Source organism: Dermacentor albipictus, chromosome 9 (assembly GCF_038994185.2).
Source record: "Dermacentor albipictus isolate Rhodes 1998 colony chromosome 9, USDA_Dalb.pri_finalv2, whole genome shotgun sequence".
Lineage (NCBI taxonomy): Eukaryota > Metazoa > Arthropoda > Arachnida > Ixodida > Ixodidae > Dermacentor > Dermacentor albipictus.
In genome coordinates this window covers 129,546,147-129,568,792 of record NC_091829.1, presented here as the reverse complement: position 1 = coordinate 129,568,792, position 22,646 = coordinate 129,546,147, and the positions used below count along the sequence as shown (strand labels likewise).

At 46.7% G+C, this 22,646-nt stretch overlaps 1 protein-coding gene across 1 annotated transcript in view; it reads left to right on the top strand.

Annotated features, from left to right (window-relative positions):
* The window catches only part of LOC135918838 (uncharacterized), a 337,804-nt gene that overhangs the window by 293,168 nt on the left and 21,990 nt on the right, over positions 1–22,646 (top strand). Inside the window, exon 11 of the mRNA XM_065452520.2 lies at positions 11,876–11,977. The gene's annotated coding sequence lies outside the window, so the exon portion shown is untranslated. The remainder of the gene's footprint in view (positions 1–11,875; positions 11,978–22,646) is intronic.

Sequence of the window (22,646 nt, the reverse complement as noted above, 5' to 3'; positions counted from 1 at the left end):
GCAACACTGCCAGCGGGAGCACTGCTTTTGTCGCAAGTTGTGGCAATGCGCTACGCGGATGGTGCTACGCTAGCGTTATATTTAGCTTGTAACGAACATAGAAGAAACATAAAATTCGAATTATGAAGTTTGAAGCCCTTTGGCTACAGCCTCTTTTTGTACTGCTGACAATCGAGAGCTTTAGGTTAGAGTATGCAAGCAGGATGTCTGCCCAAGAACCTAATGTTTGAGCTTCGCTGGGACCCGTCTTGCTTGCGTAATTGAAAACACAGCAAGCTTGCGCCCCCTTACCTGAAACTATTGTCTTTATTGTGAAACAACCAGCATCACATAAGCTTGATTTACCTGTTTAAATGCTGAAATACTTTGTAAATTCTAAGCAGTTCAGGGGCGTGATCAGAGATTATTCGAAACGAGCTTTGTGTTTGCGTTCAGTTTCGCCTCACGCGATTTGCAAATAAAGTTCAGTTCACCTCACCTCACCTAGGCCGGGCCGACTCACCTGCCGCCAGCCGCGGATCTCAACCTACATATTCGTGAGTGCCCACCAGAAATGGGGCGGCACCCATAAACTGCCCATTTTGCAGAAAACTCTGCGCTCCATTTACAAAAATACGGGCACGAAAGACAGATAGAAATGCAGGTGACCACCACCGGACACGGTAGTGACCTCTGTTCACTCTGTTTATTGCGCTCTTAGTACCAATAATTTCGGGCACCTACTTCGTATTTTAGTTTGTGATGTTCTGGCTACCTATGTGATATTGTTAGAGCTTCATTAGGTTCGGAGCACAAGGCGATAATTGCAATGAAGCTTGCAATACAACTAAATTACACGAAGTTACAAACAGCGCTCTAGCGCTGAAGGAAGAATAAAACATGCGCTGGCTCATTGCACAGACGCGTGAACATGTTGTGAGCGACCACCATTTTAAGCATAATATTTGTGACGAAGAAGACAGGCGTGTGCTTCGGGCCCATCGTCAAAGCCTCGCTCAAGGGTAAAGCTCGCGAGCTTGGTGCCTTGCGCTCGATCAACCGACTTGCATGTATGTCGTTCTGGCTTTGTGATTAAACCACGTTGTGTATTGGTGGAGGTTGCTACGCGTTCCCCAACCCTGGAAATTCGCTGTCGGAAGTTGCCGTCCATCATGCATGACGACGCAAGCCAAACACCATCGCCGGTCTCGCCCACCCTTCTATGTTCCGGCTTGGTGCGCCAACGAGATCCAGCCATAGAATTTCTCACCATATTACCTAGAGGGGAATCTGGCGATGCTGCGCTGCGGTATGCATGGGAATGCCGCTATATTCTGACTTCGGATTGACATTGTTCTCGGAAAGCCAGGACACCTTGAAGAGGGCACGGCACCTGGCCTAGCGACAACATGCCTAAGCGGACGTTACTGCTGTTGCAGGTTTTGCCATGGATTTTCGCTACATCGCTTTGGAACGGTACAGCATGGAATGCTACATCGGTTTGCAATCCGGACGACGCACCGCTTTTCTTCACGCCTTATCAGGACTTTGGGATTGATGGCATCCGGCTCGTGTATCGTCTTTCGTCGATGACGGTGACGTCGCCAGTGGACTGGCTACAAAAGGAGACAAGCAGCGAGGGAGGCTCCAGAGGGCACGGCACCTGGCCTAGCGACAACATGCCTAAGCGGACGTTACTGCTGTTGCAGGTTTTGCCATGGATTTTCGCTACATCACTTTGGAACGGTACAGCATGGAATGCTACATTGGTTTGCAGTCCGGACGACGCACCGCTTTTCTTGACGCCTTATCAGGACTTCGGGATTGATGGCATCCGGCTCGTGGATCGTCTTTCGTAGATGACGGTGACGTCGCCAGTGGACTGGCTACAAAAGGAGACAAGCAGCGAGGGACGCTCCAGAGGGCACGGCACCTGGCCTAGCGACAACATGCCTAAGCGGACGTTACTGCTGTTGCAGGTTCGTTATTTGCCTAATGCTACAACTTTTAGAAGCGACAACCGCTTTTTGTTAGCCCTGCCGTGCCCTCGCAGTTGCCTGAATTTTTTGGTTGACTCTTGGTCTATGATGATAACACTTTTGGTTTCAGGAGATGTTGAAAAAAATCCTGGACCCAAAACCGCAGAAATGTTGCAATTAATCATTGATAATCAGGCTTCATCAGATGCTAAAATAGATGCATTAAGAGCTGAAATGACCGAAATGAATGAGAAATGCGAGAAAATGAACACTGCGCTTAACGTGATTGCAGAATTGAACAAGCGAGTACAAACCCTAGAATCCCTTGTTCGTCATCAGGCGGAGAAGTTGGTAGAATATGAAAATAGAAGCCGATCCAATTATCTCTTGGTATTTGGAATCGATGAGGACAAGGGTGAATCAGACAGCGACCTGAAACAAGCTGTTATTGAGAATGTCTTTAAAACAACCCTGGGAGTGCAAGTAAACACAATCGACAAAATTAATCGCATTGGCAAGAAAAAAGATGGTAGTAATCGGCCGGTAATCATGCATTTTTATGATTCGCGAGAAAAACAGTCTGTGATGCAGAACTGCGGCAAGCTGAAAGGCAGCTCGATAAGCATAAGTCAAGACTGCGCTAAAGAAACTGTAGAAGTACGGAAATTATTATGGCAAAGCAGTGAAAAGGAACGAGCAAACGGCAAAAAGGTAAAACTGGTACATGACAAACTTAAGATCAACAATCTTATCTACGTCTGGGATTGTGAAAGGAATAAACGGTGTCTGTACCGTACTGAGCAAGATAAGGTTCCTCAATTCAAAAAGAGGGGAAATGCTGCTGGCCAGACATTGCCTCAGTTGCAAACTTTAGGCAAGGCTTCTGACACGGATAGCGATTCTTCTCGGTCATAGCTCAACATTGTACTTGTAAACGCCCGCAGCATAGCAAATCAAGTAACTGGTTTAGAGTATCTACTAATTTCTCAGAATCCTGATGTATTGATGTTGACTGAGACATGGTCTACATAGTGCAATTAGTGACAGTAGTATTTTTCCTCCTGACTACAAGGTATTTAGATGCGACAGGGATTCCAGAGGTGGTGGCGTGGCTATTGTTGTGAAAAGTTTTATAAACACAGTCGCTCTTGATTGCAGTCTCCCTGAAATGGTTTGGTGCAAGATACACTGTACAGGCATGTGGTATATATTAGGGACTGTGTACAGACCACCAGCCACTCCGCCAGAATTTTTGGATGGCTTGAATGAATTTCTTGGCTACCATGTAAATGAAAACACAAGACTAATAATGGCTGGTGACTTTAATTTGCCGCATATTACCTGGGAAAATCTATCGACGGGTAATGTAGAAATAAGGAGTGCCAATAAAATGATCCAGATCACGTTTTCACGTAACCTCAAGCAAATAGTTAAAGACTTCACAAGAGTTACACCAAAGTCCCAGTCATTGTTGGACGTGGTTTTCATATCCAGTAGAATACCTGACTATACTGTATCAGTTGAGAATGGTTTGTCAGATCATAAGATGGTTTGCTTGAATGTACGGCTGCACACAAGAATCTCTGAGCAAGCATATGTCGTGATGCATGTTAAGGATAATGGCCGTGCGAATGACACGTCTATCCTAGACGTTTTGGAAGAAAAGTTTAATGAATTTGAAATAGCATCAAACCGCGAAAATGTAGAAGAACTATGGGACCGACTTAAAGGCATAATCAAATACTGCATAGATCATCTTGTCCCCACACGTATAAAGAAATCAAAGTAAAGAAATCCATGTATTACTAGGAACATCATACATCTTAAGCGTAAGATAAAAAGATTAAGGAAGAAAAAAAGCAGGGCAACAGAACTTTCCACAACCAAACAAATGCTGAAATCTGCATTGATGGAGTCTAAAAAAACATCCTTCAATAAAACGCTTACAAAGTTCCTCAAATGCTCGCCACAAAGTTTTGGCGGTATTTCACAGATAGAAAGGATGAAATAGAACAGATAGCGGATGGCGACGTAGTCGTGACAGAAAAAAAAGATATTACAAACGTACTTAATCAGTTCTTCCAATCAGTTTTCACCAATGATAGATGTGATAGTGACGATGATCCTTTAGTCTGCGCAATACAGCACCCAACTGAAGACCTACACATTACAAGGGAGGGCGTGTTTCAACATTTGCTTACGTTGGACGCAAAAAAATCGTGTGGCCCAGATGAAATACCGACGGCATTTCTTCAACGGTACGCTGAATGGATGTCGTATTATTTGCAGCTTTTATTCGAAAAATTTTTGCGGGATCATTCAGTACCTCAGGACTGGCGCGATGCCACCGTCATTCCGATATTTTAAGGTGGCAATAGGCTATGTGCAAACAACTATAGACCAGTCTTACTCACTTCTGTGTGCTGTAAAGTCCTAGAGCATGCAATAGCTAGACATGTTCTGTATTTCTTAGAACAAAACGACTTATTATGCCCAGTTCAGCACGGTTTCCGATCTGGCCTTGCGACAGTGACAGAGTTAATCGAAACTGTACATGACCTTAGTAAAGCTATAGATGAATGCCAACAGATAGATGTTGTGTGTATAGACTTTAAGAATCATTTGATAAAGTTGCACATCATAAACTGCTTTGCAAATTGAGAAGCCTAGGAATTAGTGAAAATATAGTACTGTGGATTCAGGCATATTTAACAAACCGTTATCAAAGGGTCAGAATCGGGAAAAGTGAATCAGGGAAGTGTCAAGTTGTGTCTGGAGTGCCGCAGGGGTCTGTTTTAGGTCCGTTATTGTTTTTATTGTATATTAATTATATTCCTTCTAATGTTGATCCGCTTGTAAAAACTAAACTATTTGCCGATGATTGCTTAATTTACACGCGTGTAACCTGCGCGGAAGATCAGATTAAACTAAACAGCTGCTTGCAATCATTAAACTCGTGGTGCCAAAGTTGGGGCATGGTAATTAATTTTTAAAAATCTACATACACTCACGTAAGTAAAAAACAGAACTTTATCAAATTTGAATATAATATAGGAGAAAATGCCTTGGTCGAGGTACAGAGTTTCCGATATTTAGGGGTGACAGTGACGCATAATCTAGACTGGCGTATTCACATTGAGAATATCTGTTCGAAGGCTTACCAAAAGCTCTGCTTCCTTAGGAGAAAGCTTCCAGATGCGACTAAAGAAATTAAATTGGTCGCCTACAAAACGTTTATAAGACCAGTTCTGGAGAATGTGAGTGCTGTGTGGAGCCCTCACCAAAAATGCTTAAAAAAGAAGGTGGAACGGATTCAGCGGATTGCAGTACGCTTTATATGCTCCAAGTATCGCCACACTGACTCGGTTACAGAGATGGTACAGCAGTGTGAATTAGAAACGCTGGAAATGAGAAGAATAAAACATCGACTCCAAACTTTTTTACCAGATAATGCAAGGGGCATTAAAAATAAATAAAGAACATTATGTGAAAGCGCCTATAAAACATGGTTTAAGAAAAAACCACAGCAGGGTACTACAACCTACTAACACGCGTACGGATGTATATCGGTATTCCTTTTTTCCTGATGTAATTGAACTATGGAACAAACTGCCAAGTGATGTTGTGGAGAGTGTGAACGTGCAACAATTTGAGCTGGGTGTCGATATGTTTTTGAGAAATGCTGTACAAATTTTGAATTCTGATTCATGATTGCTCATTGAAGTGCTTATGAAATGTATATGTTCTTCTTCCCTCCCTGTAACGACCCTCACTGGAGGGTTAACAGTATGGCCAAATAAATAAATAAATAAATAAAGACGTGCCTGGCAAGCACGGTTCCATCGACCACAATGACTCGTTTTCTACTAAAACAGCACGTAAAAAGCTGTTTAACTTTATTAGTACACAAAAGCATGTTTTGTTTAACTATGAGAACTTGTTATTGCATCTACAGTCTGTTTCACACTTAGGGGAAAACTCAGAGCGCATTGCATCGCGATGCGGCAAGCGCTTGAGTCAGGCGGCGGCAGCAACTCGCACAGGCGCTCGAGGGGCGGGGTCTTGAACGCCGTCATCTGCTACGGCGGTGCGCGCTGGCCGCATTGTCGGGAAGCGTCCTACTGTCAGCGGTAGTGCGTGAATTTTATCGTTACTGCGTGAAATGAGCCGGTATTCTTTACTGAGCGTTGTGCGACGCCCACTGAGACGCCTCGAAAGTAAGTTCATCGCTGAAAGGTGCAGGGAAATCATAGACGATATACTGATTCCATACGTTTTTGACGGTGCGTTCCCGGAAGGCGACTGTGGTATACTCCAACACGATAGGCCGCCGATCCACACTGCTCGTGTTGTGCAACTGCTCGAAGAGTGCGCCGTCACTTTCCTGGAGTGACGGCCCCAATCCTCGGGCGTTAACATCATTTAACATGTTTGGGGCTCGTTGAAAGTATCGCTGTCACACCACCCTCTCTATCAGTCACCTGAGAATAGGTTTTGGTCCACCATCGTCAGTGAATGAGATGTGCTGCGAATGAACACGTCACTGACCAAGTCACTCTACACTTCACTGCCTTCCACGATGAGCGCTGTCATCGCTTCCACTGGGGACATGACGAGATACTAAAGGAAGTTCAGGGCATTCAGGGCCGGCGGGCAAGGTCTGTCTGGTGTAGTGAATTATTGTCGACAAAAATAACTTCCAGCTCATTGTCTTAACCTAAAACATTCCTTTATTCGTATCCGTTTGTTTCGTTGTGTTCGACCCTCATAGTTATCATGGTTGGGTGCTTTGTTTTCTTTTCGAGTCAAATAAAGACTGAGCACGTTGTGCGCACATCTTGGTGCGTCTTGTCACTGCATATGACGGTAGCACACACAGTGAAGAAATATACGTGCACACGCTCAGTACCCCGGTCTTCCGAAAGAACAAACGAGGCATGCTGTCAAAAGAAGTTTATGGAACTCCCTTATCGTGAATGAGGGCTCAGAGTTCGGCGTCGCACAACGTTTAGTAAAAAATATCAGCTCAGTCCCCGCATTACCGATGAAATCAGTGCACTGCCCCTGACAGTAGCATGCTTCCCAAGAATGCGGCCAGCGCGCGCCGCCGTAGCGGACTACACGTATCACGACTCGCCCCCAAAGGGGCCCCTGCGAGAGCTGCTGACGCTGCCCGACTCCAGCGCTCGCCGCATCTCGATGTAATGCATTCCGAGTTTTCCCCTATGTGTGAAATAGACTGTACAATTATATGAAACGTAAAAAGTATCAGCTAGCCGCTAAAGTTGGAGGATAGACGGCAAGATTCGGGCTAGCTTTAGGACAGTTTGTCGTCTATTGCTGCTTTTCTTCGCTTTGTTATGCATTGTAAGTGAGTAAACTTCACTGGAAGATGTAATATCTGTGAATGTAAACATCCTATGAGGATTGTATTTTAGGGATGTGTTTTTGTGGAGACATATCCAGATTTTAGGCACGTCACCAGACAACAGAAGCCTCGCAGACTCATATATCGTCATTCCAATGACGGCACAGTGTCCCTTAGGGAACTCCCATAGATCGTGACGACACATTTCTCTCTAGGTGTTATAGTGAGAAACTTTATGGAGCCAGCAATCTTGACTGGCCCCGACGAAAACGACGTCGAAGACTGGCTCTGATCCCATGAGCTCGTACGTGAGTGCCCACAACAAATGCGACGATACTCATAAATGGAAGAATGTGGTGTACTACCTCACGGGCACCGCGAACGTGTGGTTCCGCAACCACGAATGCGACTTTCGCACATGGTCTGACTTCAAGATGAGCTTCACGCAAGTTATCGATCACCCCTTGGTGCGAAACCTTCGTTGCGAAGAGCGCTTGCGCATCCGTTCCCAACAGCCCGGTGAGAACCTTCCTAAACATATAGAAGACGTTGTCGACATTTGCAAGCACGTCAATGCATCAATAACCGTATCGGGCAAGATCTGTCATATCTTGAAGAACATCGAAACCAACGCCTTCAAATGTGCCTATCAAAAAAACGCACAAACCATCGTCAAATTCGCGGACCTTTGTCAGAGTTTGATGAACTCCGCAGGCAACATCTCCTGACCCGGTGTTCTTCAACGCAGGGTGTCTCGGTATGAGCTTAACCGCAGCTCCCAACCACAGCCTCCTGCTCTGCGAGATCAAGGAGTTCTTTCGTGCCGAATTCGCACGGCAGCGGTCTTTACTCACTGCCGCTTCAAGCCCTACACCATCTTCGACTCCAAGCCACAGGCGATGCAGGAGCAAGTATCTGATGCTGTTTCGTCTCCGCATAAACCACCGTCGGGGCTGTACCTACAACTAGCGCTGAAGTTGTATCGCGGACGCTGCCGCCGACGTTCTCGCTACCACTGCCTGCCGAACCATCATGTCGACGTCTTCCCGAGTTTCCCACCAGGTTACCAGCCAGCACTGGACCATGAAACACGCCCGACAATCGCCCACTATGCCTCCATTGTGGTATCCCTGGTCATGTAGCATGCTCCTGTAGACGTCTCTCATGGCTTGCCCGAGCTGACGAACCTGTATACTCGTATGCCTCTCCAGTTCTTTTATTCTCGTCATCGCCTGAATCACATCACACTTTTCCACGCACCGCCAATCCATCCGCTTATGACTACTGCGCACCAACTCCACAACGCCGTTCGCTTTCCCCAATGCATCGTCGTCCGACTCCTACCGAAGAGGAAAACTAGTCGCCGTAATTCTCGAGACAAGAACTGCGTCTGCGTCAAACAGCACAAGGCCTTTTCATAGGCGAAAAGCCTACGAGCGTTTTCGAAGTATCTGCAGATGGAATTGTTGTACTTGCAATAGTCGACAGAAGAAGTGCCATTTTTGTAATTACCGAATAATTTTTTCGCTCGCTAAGACAAGTAATGACGCCCTTGTCTGCCCTGACGCACCGTACAGTAAGCGCAGAGCACATTAGCCCTGCTGCTGCATGCGCTACCCGCATCAGCATTCAAGGACTCACGTACACAGTAGAGTTTGTTCTATCTTTTTTGTTCACACTACACCATCTTGCGGTGGTATTTTCTTTCCGATCACAAGGCCGTTATTGACTGTTCTCGCACCGAAGTCGAATGTTCACCACTTCCTGGCGCCCATTTACATGATGCTGATGACTGCGTCGAAAAATTGCTCGTTACTGATAACACTGCGATAACTCCGCACTCATCTATGAGTTCCTTGCCTGCTTCAACTGTGTTACAGATGTCATTGTCCTTTTAGAATGCCGCTCTTACGCGCCCGTTCGTATACGGCGAGAGTTGACGTTGTCCCTTGTAACCAAGCAATCGAACACAGCGAAGGTTGAACGCGAACGCGAAACGTAGCAGGAACGCGGGAATGACAGGCGACTTCAAACGTAAAGCAGAAGCAAAACAGCCATGAAAGGACTGCATAAACGCAGGGGAAGGCTACAGTAACCTTCACCTCCAAAAAGACCATACACCTGAGATGTGTTGATATATCAACAGTTTCACAACACTTCATTTGCATTTATGTGGAAGCAACATTTTTCGACTCTTTTGCTCATTTTTCTGAAAACTGCAATGCTTATGAGAACTAAATTTTCGGGACATTCGAGCTAGTTCCTCGTAAAAATCTGGATCAAGGAACATTATCCGCAGGTTGTTGACATTTTCATAAACAACTAAAATGCACATCGTAGTGGGTGTTGCATTGTGAGAAAAATACTCTGCCATGCTTTTTTTGTGTACCTACATAGTTGTAGTTCTGGTCGTTTAGAAAACAAATGTCCTTTCATGTGAAAAAATTTGAAAACTTTGCGACTGTACATTTATGAAGTGTACATTAATAAAACAAATATATTTAAAAAAAAAATAAATATGTTCTCCTAATGCAGCAGAAGCTTGATGTGGGCGAGTTAGTTTAACATGTTAACAATATGAACATTGTTAATCTTGTCTTTAGCGCACCATGTAAACTGGGTAAGATATGCCCTATGCGGACAAAAGCAAAAGCCGAACCATGATCTAAGAAACATGCAGCGCAGTACAAGGAATGCACTGAAAATGTCGTATATAAGATACCCCTAATTGGCTACCAGGTTTTTAATTGGCAAACGGGAAGGTGTTACAAAGAAAGGGCAAAGGGTGTGAGAGCACAATTGGGCCGTAAATAAGAATTCGAACGGTCATCTGGACGAACATTGTAAACGTCACAAATGCCGTCCGTATCTTCGCGACACCAAATTTCTGGCTCGTTCTAGAGATAGACTAGAAAGAGAGATATTAGGGCGTTTCACATTCTTAGGGCCGAGGGCATGTGCATTAGTTCCCCGTCAGTGGCACTTGCCGAAGAAGACATTGCTTTACTGGTGCGATAAAGCGGTCATAAGGTCACGGTGATAGTATGTGTGTTTCTATATATATAAACCCTGTTTCTCCAAATAAGCATTTAGTTGGAAGTTTGCGCCTGTCCGTCGTACACGTTCTTCTTTTTGTCCGCATTTTTGTAGCGCTGTTTTTCTTCAAGTTTTGCTATTGATTCTGAGCTTTATAGAAAGCCCAACTGTAATTGATAGCATACAAACAATTTTGAAAATACAACCGTGTTCACGACCCCTCTGATTGCACTTTTTCGTTAACCCCGTTCAAAATTTCACGCCACCTTAAGTACGTTTTAGTACCTATATATAACTCGGCTGTCTGCGTATATAGGCGGAAGACTTTCTTCGTTGAGATTCTTTTTCTGCGGTCTGGAGCTGGCTGATTGCGGCTGGAGCTGATTGCGAGGGCCCAGGACGCGGCCCGAGCTCAAGGCATTCTGGAATGAAGACGCCTCTCCCTAGCTGCATTTACCTAATAAAATGTTTATTCTCTCTCTCTCTCTCTCTCTGCGGTCTGGATAACAAGGGGCGAGAGATACTGCGTTGAAATCTATTTTCTTTCCTTGGCAATATTGGAAGGTTTGTCCCAGGTAGTGTCGTATTAAGAGGCTGCCACGTGCACCGTAAGGCCATTGGAAACGACATTCTTCTTTTACCACTTGTATTTCACTTGTCAGTGTTATTTTGACATCATACAAATGTTGCTGCAAGCGCTTTCCAAACTCCACTCTTGCCGATGTAAAATTAGTAACAATTTGCGCGGTGTATTTATTATACAACGTCTGGAAACCTCTCCTTCTGCACCTCCGTCACATACCTGCTAATACTGCAGCTAGCAGACGAGAACCTTCGCTTCATTGATTCATGCGTTTTCCGTGCATGTGCGAAGACCTGGTTCACTCAGAATACATAAGGAATGATGGCGAAAGCTTCAGGGCCCATGATATGAGATGTCGCGAGCCTTCCTAAACAATATTTCACGGCAAGAAATAAATTTTCAGGTTCTCCTCACTCGGCCGTACTCTCACCAAGTCTCTGCCGTGTCCTAATAAAACAGATATTACAGCTACCACGGTACATTTGCTCTAATTAGGGTGCTGATCGCACGCCGCGAATTTACCTATGGCGGGTTCCGAGTGCGGATTCTTGTAAGCGCTTGAAGCTGCACATGTACCAAGTCAAAGTGGGAAATTTTTTAAAACGTCTGCAATATGTTTAGAAAAACCTAATATTTCAAATTTGCTGGCTCTTGTAGTCATCGTGAAACCATCTGGTTTCACGATGGCTACAGGACCTCTCAAGTCAACCAACAAGGTTGCGTCCAGACGGTCGCACCTTATGAATCATGTGAAGGCTTCTTGAAGACCTCTTGTGGACGTTATTACGTAATTACCAATACGCCTTGCTAATATTATCCTTGCGCCTTCTAGATGGCTAAGAGTAACATGCATGCTGAGTGGGTTCCTAGGCTTATTACAGCTAAACGCTTTTCTCAAATAAATGTCTCTTTTCCCTCCTTTCTTTTCAGACGAATGTACTTTCCCTAAAAACACCGTACGAGACTCAGTGCACAGACTATGAAGAAATGACGAGGCGATTCAACTACACAAAGGACGTTATTCAACAAGAGGTATGTAAGAAGTAGGCGCTAGATTACTCTGTTACATTTAACACTTCGTCTATAGTATTATTCATAGTTGACAATCTCTATCTGTGATACGTTACGCACATTGAACCCAAACACATAATTAGTCAACCATCTGGGATACATTATGCAGATCATTTTACACATCATAACCTCCTCACAGTGTTCAGCAATGGTCAACTTGTTAAATTCTAGGGTATTTCATGTTGTAGATATAATGAAAATTTTTTTCACTTTCTCTTCCACGCCCCGGTATTTAGGCGAATCTCGTGGATTTGCAGCTGCTTAAGAAGGAACGTGCTACTGAAACTGCCCGTTGGGTCAATTGTACATGTATTGTTTTGAGTAGGGGCAGTGTTTTGCACGAAACAAAAAAAAAGGCTACAAAAGCGAACATGACGGGTGTGTATTCGTTTTGAAGTCGTTCTTGGTTTTAGCAAAACAGTGCGCTCACTCACAATAAACTGCTCCTTAGTGATTTGCATAGGTTGCGTTGAAGGCGCGGCTTCATGAAAGTCAACTACACTGAAGCAAAACATGGGAACTTAACAATCTCTACACATTCATGGAACTGTTTAGGCAAATGTCACACGGAGAAGCGGCGGGCTGTGCGATCATTTGTACAGAGAGTGTTGACACCGTGGACCACTCATGCAATCGGTGTGTTTTGTATGTATAAAAGCTAGAAGTGAGGCGTGCAGACAGGACACAAGAGTAGAAAAGTGGACAACACGAACGCCGGCGTTCGTGTTGTCCACTTCTCTACTCTTGTGTCCTGTCTGCACGCCTCACTTCTATTTTGCATAATGAATACTTACCAACTAGCTCTGCTTTCTGTCGTTCTATAAAAGCTGGTATATTTTGAACCATCATCACCAGCACTTACGACAACGACAGTTGGGTCCACTATAATCATATATTATGTGCACCGAAGTGGCTGGTGCGTATACACTCACTCAGTTGGCGATACGAGGGCGAGAAAAACTGACAATAAATCGCTAGGTAACTTTCAAGGCAACAAGCACAACTACTCTCGCAAAATATTGGGCCGCATAAAAAGTGTTGTTTGAAATAATACAGAGCAGCCTCCATGCGATGTTTAGCTTTTAGCTAATGTTTAACGAAACCGCCACCTTTATCGCTAGCTGGGAAGAACGCATCTCCGAGAACTCACTGCTCCTCCGTATGACCTCGAAAATAAGGCGATGCCCACGGCGCGCTGAAAAATATTGGCGGCAAATTACTCGTAGGCGTCCTCGGGTCAGGGGCTATTTATATGCTACTAATAAAAAACTAAACAGTTTGGAGCCCTTTTGCCTTGCCATGATAGGTTCAGGAGTATATACTACCTTTGTATATCCTGTTAAGTTTCGCCTACGACGCGCGGTATAGCCGGCGCGGATGCAACGGACGCCGGCGCTTCGTTCAAAGCGGCGGACATTTTGGCCCGTTCGGAGCTGCCGCAACGCCTCCCCGCCAAGCGCGTCCAGGCATGTTTCAGTGCCACGTGTCTTCGTGTGTGCGTGTGTGTGTGTGTGCCCATGCTTGTCAAAGCGCGGCAGCCGGGGAAAGGAGCTCCCCAAGTGTGAAGCGAGGAGGTCTGACCGGCGCCGGCTCGGCGGATGCGTCACTACACTCGTCTCAACATGTCTCTCAGCGTGTCCGCGCCCCGCCGTCACGTGGCCTCGTCCCGTGACATTCCCTCTTGCCCTCAACTCCGAGAGTATAAAAGCAGCTGCCCCCGGACGCCAGGAGAGAGGCTCCGAATTCTTCCGTCGAGAAGCGTGCTCTCCCGTCTCTCCACTTCGGTCGACCTGACCGGCCGCTCTTTTGCAATGATAGAATAAACAAGTTGTTCTGTTAGCAGTCGACTCATGCTTTGCCAGGACCTTCGGATGCTTCCAGTTGTGCCCCAGGCCGCCAGGACAACGCTACCCTTGGGGCTTGCGACCCATATGCAACAACTCGTGCCAGCGGTGCGATTGCAACAACGGGCGTCAGCGCTGAGATTCCAACAATCCCGTTTAGCCAAAATAAAAATTCGTTAAAGGCGGCCTTCGGAGGAGTAAGGACAAAAAATTGGTTAATTCCTCTTTGGAGTAATTAGTCGTAACACGAGAGTGAAACGTGTGTTCAAGAAGTAGTGGCAGCTTTGCTACAAATTAGCAAATACAAGTCCTTAAATGAGTGATCCTTTATCAGTTACACTTTTGCTCGAAGGGCGAAGCAATGAGTGCGATAGCAAGCGCGCTAGGTCTGTCTTGGTGCGCAGCGTATGTAGCAGCATTACGAGATTCATGTTGCTAATTCGTTTGCTCCAAGTACGTACGCACATGCCCCATGGTGTCCTCGTCGTCGTTCTTATTTCATCGTCAGGCGCGAATGATGTTTTTCGAGAAGGAAGCCGCCGCCAATGTAGACGTGCCCGATCTCGTACATGCGTAAGAACCTTAAAACTGACCGCATTTTCCGCGTGGTAACCCTGCCCATTCTGAGATCTTGAACAGCACGTTGCCATTATCCCTCAAGAGAAAAGTTTATGACAGCTGTGTTTTACCAATACTCACCTACGGGGCAAAAACCTGGAGGCTTACGAAAAGGGTTTTACTTAAGTTGAGGACGACACAACGAGCTATCGAAAGAAGAATGAGGGGTGTAACGTCAAGGGAGGGAGGGGAAGAGAGGAAATTTGGTGAGGAAACAAACGCGAGGTAATGACATCTTAGTTAAACATACCCAGGAATTCTGGACATGCGTTTAGTTTCTATTTTCGCCACCACGTGGCGTATCAACCTTAAAGATTTGAAATTTGCGCCGTGACGTATGCCATGACGCACAACTAAAGAAACACAATAAAAAGAAGCACACCCTGAAACTGTTGCTTCCCCTCGGCACTTGGAAACGAGCGCGCTTATGTATCAGCGTTATCTTGAAGTCAACCTGCTACCATAGAGAATGGGATTGCTGCTACTTGCTCGAGTTGCAATGAATCGACGATTTTGCTAGACACCTTGCCAGACAGCTCGTCGGCATTCCGGGTGCAGATGTCTGGCCGAGATAACAGCTCCCGCAAAGCTTGCATTGGGTTCCCTTTCTTCGTTGTTTTTTCTGTTTATTTGTGCACGACTGCGGCCGCGGGCTTCGGTATAGTCATCGTTATTTTTCTTGTGTTTTCTAAGAACCAGTGTGATTCAAAAAGAGGAAGCTTTAGCTCGGGCACTTCTTCGATGCCGGCTGCTCAAATACACGCAAAATGCGTAAATGATTTTATGAGAAAATCGCTCAACCAATATGAATGAGAATTGTTGCATTCAAGAGAGAACGTTCGATCACAGTAATTGCTGCAATAATAATTTTGAACTAGGCCATAACATTATTGACAAGAATTATCGGAAATCGGCAAATTTGAAAAAGAAGTACGAAGCTTACAAATCCGTTAGTTAGGATAAAAACTGATATCGCATCCCTCTAAACTGCATCCCTTGGAGCATCTCAATCGGACAAATTCGATGTATGAATTTATAACTTATGTGAAGTTACATTGCCTGTTAAAGGGACCCTGAAACGATTTTGGCGATTTTCTACAAACATACTGAATCGTTAGAGTAGGTCCTTCTGATCATTAATTGACACATCTAAGTGCTCTGCGTAAAGCGTGTAATTTATTATAAGGTTTTAAAAATGCACATCGCTGTCGATCGCAGCGCACTGCTCGGCGGAGTTTTAAGCCGCCCCTACCCATATGATGCAAATAACCCATATTACGTCACATGGGCGAGCTATCTGATTGGCTGACCAGGGCGCGTGGTCGATAATTTTTCAAACTTTATGGTAAACAAATGATCTTCGTAATAGTTGGAATGTTAGTTAATTTGTTTTTATAAAAAGAAAGTAGCATAAAGAGAATGCACAAGAACAATTTTTCAGTACACTTAAGCACTTCCGGCACACAGCAAGTGTCGTCTGCTTGTGTTACAACGTACTCCATTTTGACGAGAGCTCCGCGGTCAGAGTTGGTGTCAGTCTTTTCGCGAGCACTATGATTCGACTTTGTTGCCTTGTGGGCTGCAAACGTAGCGACTGGCAATATGTCAAGCTGCGACATCGTGTCCCTCTGCAAGGCAGCGTACGGGCGAACTGGCTGCTGCGCAGGATTTGTGCGTTTGTGGCCGTCACTTTACACCGGAAGATTACTAACGCAATAGCGTTTCGCGAGTCCCGCATTAAGGCAAACGTAAGCGCAAGGGGACAGGATCTGGCCGCTTGACTGTGCCGTAACGGGATGAGCCGAAATGAGCAGAAGGGCAAATGTGAATGGTCTGCACGGTGCAGCCACCTGGTGGCATGGAGCTCTACCATACACAGTAGCAGCAACGAAGCGTTTCCTTCTTTGCTGCTGGTGCGTACTTTTCGCAGGAGTGTAATCATCAACACGTTGTTTTTATAAATGTTTAAAATGTTTTACACTTCATTAGAGCAATATTAGCGCTTTGTTTGACTGGTTAAGCGCTGCGCCAACAAGTGTCTGGACCATGCAGACCGATCAGGCCGCTCACGTACGTCTACGCCAAAGTTCCGTCATCAGCTTGAGTTTATGCCTCCAGTCATTTGCCGAAATGACCAGCTTGCCTGTGGTTAACGGAATACCAGACACGTTCGGCGCTACGACAGAATGCTCGCAACGCACGCTGCTTCGATAGCTCTCGCTTGGGGTCGACAGCCAAGCAGCTAGCGGAGAGGTTTCGCGCGGGCGGGGGCGGGCTCCAAAACACCCGGAAGTCGACGATGTGACGTCGCATCGTGACGCAGCACCAGTGAAGGCGGAGCTTAGCCCCGCTCGCTCGGCGGACGAGTTGAGAAGGAAAAGCATGGCTTGGGAGGAGGGTAACTTATAATCGCTTGTAGCTCCATTAATACGTAACGCTTCACTTAAATTGTGGTGCGAATGTTCTACTTAAGCTGTACCCTACGCGTCTACAAAATTTGTCCGAACCGTTTCAGGGGCCCTTTAAGATTTTGCGAATACTATATTCAGGAGTTAGGGGTGTATTTCAGGGTGGCATATGATATATCATTTTTGTCTGCATTAAATGAAATATTAGGTGCAGCTTAGAGAATTCCGATATCGTTTTTAGTTGCTGAGGTACAGAGTCGTATACTTTCAGTATTGTTTCTTGAGATTTCGCATTTTTTTAGAATTTAGAAAAGTGGAAGCTAAATAAAAATTGGCTTTCTAAAATCTAATTTTAACTGTTTCTTTTAAGTTCAACATAACTCATGAATTGCGCTGCAGTGGTTGTAAGAAGAAAGGATTGATGATTTCCCATGTAGGAGCTAAAGCTTCCCGTTAAGTTAGGTTTAGACTAATACTTTTGCTGAGAGAAGAAACAAGACGAGTACCGCATATACATTATGGCGGCCGCAGTTCGATGGGGGCGAAATGCGAAGACACACGTGTACTTAGATTTAGGTGTACGTTAAAGAAGCCCAGGTGGTCGAAATTTTCCAGATTCCCCAACTACGACATGCCTCATAATCAGATCATGGTCTTGTCACGTAAAACGCCATATTTTTTTATTGACAGAATGTACAGTAATTTACAGTAATTGACAAAGCCAAGCCTACAGCAGGCTAGTCATTAAAGCGTTCACTTCTTCAGACCTAAGCTCGTGCTCATCTTCCTCAGCTTTGTGCAGAGCTGCGCAACATATTTCCACTTGGCCTGGAAGCGCCGTCCCGATGCTTTTTAGGCAGAAAAGGGCTGGTAGCGTTTTAGGCGGCTGACCTGAACGACGTCATGGGAAGTCTGGATGGAGCGAGTAGTAGGTGTGACCGGAGACATATAGTAGGTTACGTAGGTTACCTGACAGAGGACACGGTAAGCGCCGGAGTAGCGGGATATCAGTTTTTCCGAGAGGTCGAAACGGCGGATGGGAGATCGAAGAGGGACAAGATCCCCGAGAATATAATCGGCGTCCCGGCGACTACTGTCACAAATGCTTTTACTCTTGTTCTGAGAAGCACAAAGGCGACGGTGAGCAACTTGGCGTATTTCTTGGGCTCGAGCAATGGCATCGCTTTTATACTGAGACACGGACTCTTGAGGGGTAGCCAGTATTGTATTAAAAATCAATACTGAATCTCGGCCGCACAACAAATAAAATGGCAAGTAACGTGCAGTGCCGTGGCGTGATCAATTGTACGCTAATATGACAAACGGGCGAGCAGTATCCCAGTCACGATGGTCATCAGAAACAGACACGAAGAGCGTGTCTGTTACTATTCGATGAAGCCGCTCTGTAAGACCATTGGTCTGCATGCGGATGACATGCATTAGTAAATTTATGCTTGGTAGAATAAGGACGGAGGAAGTCGCCCACAACTGGATGGATGGATGGATATTATGAGCATCCCCTTTGGAACGGGGCGGTGGGTTGCGCCACCCAGCTCTTGCTATTATATTGCCTAATGTCCTACCTAGGTTAAACAATAAAAAGTACCATGGACTACCACACCCAAATTTTCTGATCCCCTATTGCGAAATGTGCTTTTGTACATCTCCGTTTTTTGTAGTTTCCCTACTTTACTTCCACCAATCCTCCTATCGCCTCTTACTAATGCTCGTATGCGTATTCGCTTATCCGCGCAGGCTCCGTATGAAGCAGGTACGCGTGCGATGAAGCACGCCGTTAGATGCAAAACGCTGGCCTTCGCTGCGACACCGAACAGCTGAATCTGCAGAAAAAAAACAAATTGCTTCGGCATGCTGCTGACGGGACATCAGCGGACGTTCCCACTGAAGAAATTGTCCGGTGACGGTTTGTTCATACTTGACGCTTTCGATGGTGATCGTACCGAGTGCAACGAGTCCCATTCATTCACATATCGAAGTGGCTTATCCGAGCTGGCGCCGTAGGAACGAGGCACGGGAGCAATGAAGCACGCTGTTTGATGAAAAATGCTGGCCTTCGCTGCCGCGCCGAACAGAAGAAGCTGCACAAAAAAAGGAAATATTTTCGGCATGCGGCTGATGGGAGGCCAAGTGACGCGTCTACTGATAAAATTCTCCGGCGGTGGTTCCTATTGAATGGACGGTGTCGATGTTCATCGTACTGGATGGAACGAGTCCCAGTCCTTCTCATATCGCCGTGGCTTATCCGCGCATGCTCCATAGGAACCAGACACGGGAGCGATTAAGCATGGTCTTTGATGCAAAACGCTGGCCTTCGCTGACACGCCGAAGAAGCCGCAGAAGAAGCAGAATTGGTTCCCGCATGCTGCTGACTGGGTGCCTACTGACGTGCCACTGATAAATTTGTCCCGTGGCGGTGCCTCTATACTTGACGCTGTCGATGTTCATCGTACCGGGTGCAACGAGTCCCAGTCATTCCCATATCGCAGTGGCTTATCCGCGCAGGCTCCGTAAAAACCAGGTACCGGAGCGGTGAAGCACGCTGTTCAATGTGAACCACAGGCCTTCGCCGCCACGCCGAACAGCTGAAGCTGCAGAAATAAGAAATTGTTTCGGTATGCTGCTGACGGGAGGCCAGCAGACGTGCCCACAGAAGAAATTGTCTGGTGGTGCTTCATTTACACTTGACGCGGTCGATGTTGATCGGAACGCGCACAACGAGTCCCAGTCATTCCCATATCGCAATGGCTTCTCCGCGCAAGCTCCGTAGGAACCAGGCATGGGAGCGATGAAGCATGGCGTTTGCTGCAAAATTCTCGCCTCCGCTGCCACGCCGAACGGCTGAGGCTAGAGAAATAAACCAAAATGGTTTCTGCATGCTGCTGACTGGACGGAAGCTCACGTGCCCATTGAAAAAATCGTCCGCGGGTGCTTCCTTTATACTTGACGCTGTCGATGTTGATCGTACCGGGCGCATCGAATCGCAGTATTAACCATATCACAGTGGCTTATCTGCGCAGTATGCATAGAAACCAGGCACGGGTGCGACGAAGCATGGCCATTAATGAAAAACGCTGCCCTTCGCTGACATACGCAACAGAAGGAGCTTCAGAAAAAACGGAAATGATTTCCGCATACTGGTGACTGGACGCCAACTGCCATGCCCACTGAAGAAATTGTCTGTTGGCAGTTCCTTATACTTGACGCCGTCGATGTTGATCGTACCGGTCGCAACGAGTCCCATTCATTTTCATATCGCTGTGGCTTATCCGCGCAGTCTCCGGAGGAACCAGGCAAGGGAGCGATGATGCACGGTTTTTGATGCAAAACGCTGGCCTACGTTGCCACACTGAAAAAAATGAGCTCCACAAAAAACAGAAATGGTATTGGTATGCTGCTCACGGGAGGCAAGCTGACGCGCCCACTGAAGAAATTATCCGGTGGCGGTTCCCTTAAACTGGACGCTGTCCATGGTGTAGCCTACCGGCCACAAGGAACCCCAGTCATTCCCATATTTCAGAGGCTTATGCGCGCATGCTACGTAGGAACCATTCACGGGAGCCATGTAGCACGGTGTTTGATGCAAAATGCTTGCCTGCGCTGCCACGCCGAACAGCTGAAGCTGCAGAAAAAAGAGAAATGGTTTCCGCGTGCTGCTGACTGGACACCAAATGCCGTGATCACTGAAGGAATCGTCCGGCGGTGGTTCTTTTATACTTGACCATTTCGATGCTGATCGCACCCGGCGCAAAGAGTCCCAGACATTCCTATATCGCAGTGGCTTCTCCGCGCAGGTACCGTAGAACCCAGGCACGCGAGCGACGAAGCACAGTGTTTGATACTGGCTTTCTCTGCCACGCCGAACAGAACAAGCTGCACAAAAAACAGAAATGATTTGCGCATGCTGCTGACGGGAGGCCAGATGACGTGCCCACAGAATAAATTGTTTGGTGGCGCTTCCTTTACACTTCACGCTGTCGATGTTGATCGTACCGGTCGCTACGAGTCCCATTCATTTTCATATCACTGTGGCTTATCCGCGCAGTCTCCGGAAGAACCAGGCAAGGGAGCGATGATGCGCGGTTTTTGATGCAAAACGCTGGCCTACGTTGCCACACTGAAAAAAATGGGCTCCACAAAAAACAGAAATGGTATTGGTATGCTGCTCACGGGAGGCAAGCTGACGCGCCCACTGAAGAAATTATCCGGTGGCGGTTCCCTTAAACTGGACGCTGTCCATGGTGTAGCCTACCGGCCACAAGGAACCCCAGTCATTCCCATATTGCAGAGGCTTATGCGCGCATGCTACGTAGGAACCATTCACGGGAGCCATGTAGCACGGTGTTTGATGCAAAATGCTTGCCTGCGCTGCCACGCCGAACAGCTGAAGCTGCAGAAAAAAGAGAAATGGTTTCCGCGTGCTGCTGACTGGACACCAAATGCCGTGATCACTGAAGGAATCGTCCGGCGGTGGTTCTTTTATACTTGACCATTTCGATGCTGATCGCACCCGGCGCAAAGAGTCCCAGACATTCCTATATCGCAGTGGCTTCTCCGCGCAGGTACCGTAGAACCCAGGCACGCGAGCGACGAAGCACAGTGTTTGATACTGGCTTTCTCTGCCACGCCGAACAGAACAAGCTGCACAAAAAACAGAAATGATTTGCGCATGCTGCTGACGGGAGGCCAGATGACGTGCCCACAGAATAAATTGTTTGGTGGCGCTTCCTTTACACTTCACGCTGTCGATGTTGATCGTACCGGTCGCTACGAGTCCCATTCATTTTCATATCACTGTGGCTTATCCGCGCAGTATCCGGAGGAATCAGGCCAGGGAGTGATGATGCGCGGTTTTTGATGCAAAACGCTGGCCTTCGTTGCCACACTGAAAAGAATGAGCTCCACAAAAAACAGAAACGGTATTAGTATGCTGCTCACTGCTGGGAAGTCGACACGCCTACTGAAGAAATTGTCCGGTGCACGGTGGTTCCTTTAAACTGGACGCTCTCCATGGTGTAGCCTACCAGCCACAAGAAACCCCAGTCATTCCCATATTGCAGCGGCTTATGCGCGCATGCTCCGTAGGAACCAATCACGGGAGCCATGTAGCACGGTTTTTGATGCAAAACGCTTGCCTGCGCTGCCACGGCAAACAGCTGATGCTGTACAAAAAGAGAAATAGTTTCGGCATTCTGCCGACGGGAGGCCAGCTGAGCTGCCCACTCAGGAGATTGTCCAGTGGCGGTTCCTTTATACTTGACGCTTTCGACGTTTATCGTACTAGGTGCAACGAGTCCCAGTAATTCCCATATCACAGTGGCTTATCCGCGCATGTACCGTAGAAACCAGGCATGGCAGCGATGAAGCAGGGTGTTTGATGCAAACGCTGGCCTTCGCAGCCACGCCGAACAGAAGAAACTGCACAAAACGCAGAAATGGTTTCGGCATGCTGCTGAGGTGATGCCAGCTGACGTGCCTACAGAAGAAATTGTCTTGTGGCGCTTCGTTTATACTTCACGCTGTCGATGTTGATCGTACCGGGCGCAACGACTCCCAGACATTTCTATATCGCTGTGCCTTATCCTCGCAGGCTCCGTAGGGACCAGGTACGCGAGCGACGAAGCACGGTATTTGATGCAAAACGCTGGCCGTCGCGGCCACGCCAAACAGCTGAAGCTGCAGAAAAAAACAGACATGGTTTCGGCATGCTGCTGACAGCACGCCAACTGACGTGCCCACAGA